We start from the raw sequence: 5,095 nt of genomic DNA on the forward strand, positions 1-5,095 counted from the left end.
GTCGGCGTGTGGAGGCACAGGCGCTTATAGCGGAAGAGCTGGCTCGCCCCGTGCTGCCGAACTGCTAAGAGACCAAGTTCTGCTGTCAGGGCTTAGTTAACTTTGCACGGAGAAACACGCGCTCTGCGAGGGCGCCCAGTCTTTTGCGTTGCTGTTGCTGCAACGGGTTTGAGGAACGTCATTCAAGCCCCGGACACGACGACACCTACACGGCGGGTTCTGTGGTGACGGTGGCGAGACAGACGTCCCAGTCTGGACCCAGAAGGGCCCGAACACACAGGGCACGGCCCCGTCCGCCCCGCTGCGGCAGCTGTGCGCGTACCGAGCTGAAATAACAACGTTTCTCGCCTGCCTCGCTGCGTGTGCGGATCTGTCGTGTTTGCCCCCTGGTGACCCGGGCCCCGAGCTCGGCCGCGCGCCGTGGGCCCGGGAGCCGCGAGCTCCGGCGGCCCTTATAGAGACGTTCACCTGCGGCGCGCGGCTGACAGGCGGCGCGAGGTGCCTCCACACAGGGGAGTTTTGACAAAGGAGGCCGGATGAAGACGTTAGCTTCTCGCCCGCGGAACTGCACCGCTCGCCTGGCTTTGATGAGACCTGCTCTCCTCTCCGCCCCTCCCTCCTGTCTCCTGCAGAAACCCAGTCTGAGGAATTAAAGAATATCCTGCGCGGCAACCGGGTGGAGGGGAGGGGAGGGGGAGTCTCGTCTCTCTTACGGGTTTTTCTGACTAAAAAGCCAAATAAAGCGCCCCCCCCCCCCCCGCACACTCTCGCTTTAACACATGCAAAGCCCTCGCAAATCTCCTGCACGAGACCTGGGCTCGCGCGCACCGCGGCTGCGGGGCAGGTGCAGCTCGCGGCCGTGTCCCGGGTGAAAGAAAGGAGCAGGGGAGGAGCGCGAGGCGGTCACGACCCCCGACCGTCCCCCAGGAGCAGCCCAGTCGGCCCGGCCTGCGGCCCTGCTGACACGGAACCGGGCCCCGGACCAGCCCTCGGGACGCGTGAGAAGGACAAACACAGAACACACCGGCCATCCCGTTCACTGCTCCTGAAGGACCACCATTTCTGTGAGCAGGCCGGCTCCTCCCCTGCGTGTCCCAACACGAGTGTCACTGTCCTGCGTGACCAGGCACAGTCGAGAGGTTCACAGGCAGCGCCGCCCGTCACTGTCCAAACGAACAAATACATCATTACTATTATTATTATGTTGTTGTTGCTGTTGTTGTTTTATAAATGGGACGTGCCCTCTGTATCGTGTCTCAAGAACTCGCTCTCGTTTTGCTGTTGATTTCTCCAGCAAAACTTCTTCCAAATACCTGAAGGATGATATTCACGGATTACACTAAAACAACAGCATATAATAATTATTATTATTATGATTGTTGTTGTTGTAGTAATTATTATTAATAACCAATAACCAATATTCGATAGATCTAATATGAGTATTAACTAAAATCATATTGAATAATAATACTGCTAATAATAATTGCTTGTTTAACGATATTCGATAGTGCGGTAAAATTATACGATTACGTGAATATTAAGTTTTAATACAAAACCACGATTAGCCCTTCCGGTGTTCAGAAAACACTACATAAATGTAATATAAATCTACTACACAAGAATATTCGACTGCAATAATAGATTTAGAAAATAATGTTTTAATTTAAAATCTGGATTTGATTCGTTTTTGTGTCTATAAAACAAGGTGAGATTACAGCGATTTTTTTATTTTCTCGGAGTTATACAATTAAACTAACAAATTACACGTGGACTCTGAAATTTCTCCTATGATCAAGAATTGCGGCGATGTTTTTTTATTTATTTTCAAAATCGAAATTTAAGAAGCAGCACCTTTTTAAGAAATACTTTACAGCTGCGAGTGTTCTGATCTTAATTTACTTTCATGACTGCAAGCAACAAAGAGGATTCTGTACGATATACTACTGGAATAATACTGGAATAAATTGGAACACGATACTGTTTCAACGATTAATATTACTGGCAGAGGGATAATAATTATGACAGCATAATAATATCAATGCCAGTGTAGTAGTATTTCTGACAGTATAATAATATCAATGGCAGTGAAATATTATTTCTGACAGTGTAATAATATCAATGGCAGTGTAATATTATTTCTGACAGTGTAATAATATCAATGGCAGTGTAATAGTATTTCTGACAGTGTAATAATATCAATGACACTGAATGCAGAGCTCGCTGGACTGAGGACTTAGCGGCCCGGGAGCCACAGGGTTCTGCTCGGCTTGTGCTGCTCATGTCACCCAGAGCAATTAGGACAAACTAACTGCCGCGAAAAGCATGACAATAATGACAATAATAATTATAACAATAACAATAACAATAACAACAACTACAACAACAACAACAACAATAATGATAATAATAACAACAATAATAATAATAATAATAATAATAATAATAATAATAATACACTCCGATCGTGTGGCTGTAACGCTACGTCATCTCACACAGAGAAAGTCTTCAAGCTCGAGGCTCTGCTCAGATCCTTGTGCTGCGACAGAAGGAGCTCAAGACGAGTCACCGCTCGAACCTCAGCGGGCTCCGATCCGGAACCAGCAGCACATCGGTACTGACCGGGTACAGCCGCAAAATGACCCCTGAACTGGCCTTACCGCTTCCGCGACCGCCGCGTCTCCCGGCCTCTCAGAGTCTTCCTCTGCCCGAGTCTTCCTCGCCGCGACCCCGCGGGCTCTGTCGGGGTGCTGGAGCGGGTGCTCGGACGCGCGTGCTGTCTCGCCGAGCGGGAACCCGGCCCGCCCGCTCGGCTATAAGAGGAGAGGGAGACGGACAGGGGGGGTTGCCAGGGTTTTGTGGTGCGAAGTGGCAGCAATCTCTCCGGGTTTGGATTGTGCAGACGCACAATGAGCCAGTTGTGTGTTTAGCAACAGAATAACGCCGCTCGTCCTTTTCGTCTTCATTTGCATCATTACAATATCTTTACAAGCGCGTGTCATTGTGCGCCTCTTGCAGCCTTTGTGCGGGCTGCTGTCACCGGTCCACGAGACTTGACTTTGCAATTTCAAATGAATCTGTAATTCCGGCTACAAAGGGCCCTCGCGCTCCCGATACAGCGCGGAGCCAGCTCGTGCGGCCGTGCAGCTGCTTCCTCGTGACAGCCAGTGCACAGGGTCTCGAGCTTCGCTGCTGCTCTGATGATAATAACAACAACAACAACAATAATGATAATATTAATAATATCAACAATAGTTTTTTATTTGTATTATTGTTGTTATTATTAGTTTGCGCTGCTCGGTACAGGGCTCAAGCAGGCCTCCTGGCCCATTTGTTCTGAGACGGAACTCAGAAGTTCGGGGTGGCGGAATTACACTGGAGCCAGTTTAACGCGAAGGCCATCAGCATGGAGAGGAGGGGGGATCGATACTGGTGGAACCCGCCGCCCCCCCGCCGCGAGCGCGAGCCCCTGTGGCCGGGAGAAAGGCGCTCTCTTGATGTGCGCGCGATAAGCCTTATCTGCGCCGAACATCCACTTCCATCTCGTGCCCGCATTAGAGCACGCGTTTAATTCATCACGCGACCGCTCACCTCTCTCCTCGCGCAGCTAACAGCCTGCATCACACCGGGACACCCCGCGAGCTCGCATTCCCCCCCTTGTCTGGCCGCAGGTACGAGGAGAGCACCTGCCCCGGCCCGGCCTGCGGAGGAGAGACTGCGATAGAGCTGCATTTCATCATTATTATTATTATTATTATTATTATTATTATTATTATTATTATTATTACTGCTGTTGTTTTACCTCGAGTGTCTAGCTCTGTAATACTCTAATTCCTCAAACAGCTCGTGCTAATAACACCAGCAAGAAGAATATTCCTCTCCTTCACTCCCTCTGTTCTGCAGAAATTATTTTGCGTATGTTTGCTCAGAAAAAGAATTCGCCGTTACCTTAAAATTGTTTTGCATAGTGAAAATGCTGCTACTACTTTTACTACTACTACTAATAATATTATAATAACAATGGCAATAATAATAATAATAATGATGATAATAGTAACGAAGTGAGACGGAAAGAGGTCTCGAGTCCCCTCCGCGGGCTGAGCCCCTGGCAGGCCCGCGCCTCTCGTTTCCAGCAGTAAAACCAGCAGCGAGAGAGAGAGACCGGGGAAAAAACAGAAATAAAAAATCTGTTCGTCGGATCCCCGGGTCCTTCTTCTCCTGATTATTACCATCCAGGGTAATTTTTCATCGGTGCTCGCTAATCTTTGTTCTTTGTGAAGATAATAAATAGCCTAATCGTTATCTCGCGCTCCCGGAGGTGCCGGAGAATGGGGCTGGAAGAAACTCCGAAGTGCCGCCGGATAAATGGCGTTCTTATCTCGCGCTCCCAGATTATCAGCGTCTTTTCAAACTCGCACAACAAATACATTCACTGCATCTAATGCATCATTTACAAAAGAAGATATCGCCGTTTGATAGACAGATAGAGAGCGAGGACGAAACATATTTACACGTTCAGCGTGGCTCAATGCGAGTGTGTTTGTGTGCTGTGTATAATATATATAGGCCGGTACGCGTCTATGAATTTATTCGATCGGGGGGAAAAAGTATTCGTGTAATCTGCTCTTGAAATTGCACCATAACAGTACCGCGTGTGCGAATGGGGAGAATCTGGCCAAGTCAGCAGCAGAGCACGATGATACTTGCTGTTCGACACAGGTTTACCGTTTAAAGGCAATGAATCGTTGTTTCAGAAAAACGTTTATACTTGTTTTACTTGTACAATCCCCTTTCTGCTGATAGCGTGTCATTAATTTCTACAGCTCGCTTGCATTAAAATCGTCTTGTCGATCGTGTCGCTGTCTCCTGGCGGTCTGTGCGAAGTTGGAGAACCCCAATGTGTTGACACCCCGTGTCCCTCCGCTTTTTCAGAGTTTGTGCGCGTGTTTACGAAAAGAAGGTCGACATTTTCTATCTCGTTCTAAAAACACCTGGACTTCACACATAACTACTGATGCTGCAGTAATTGGTGTGTGTGCCCGTGCAGGTTGGCTCTTACAAACAAAAAAATCCTGACGCCTTATACCCTTTTATCCTC

Source organism: Atractosteus spatula, chromosome 5 (genome assembly GCF_055471065.1).
Source record: "Atractosteus spatula isolate fAtrSpa1 chromosome 5, fAtrSpa1.hap1, whole genome shotgun sequence".
Classification (NCBI taxonomy): domain Eukaryota; kingdom Metazoa; phylum Chordata; class Actinopteri; order Semionotiformes; family Lepisosteidae; genus Atractosteus; species Atractosteus spatula.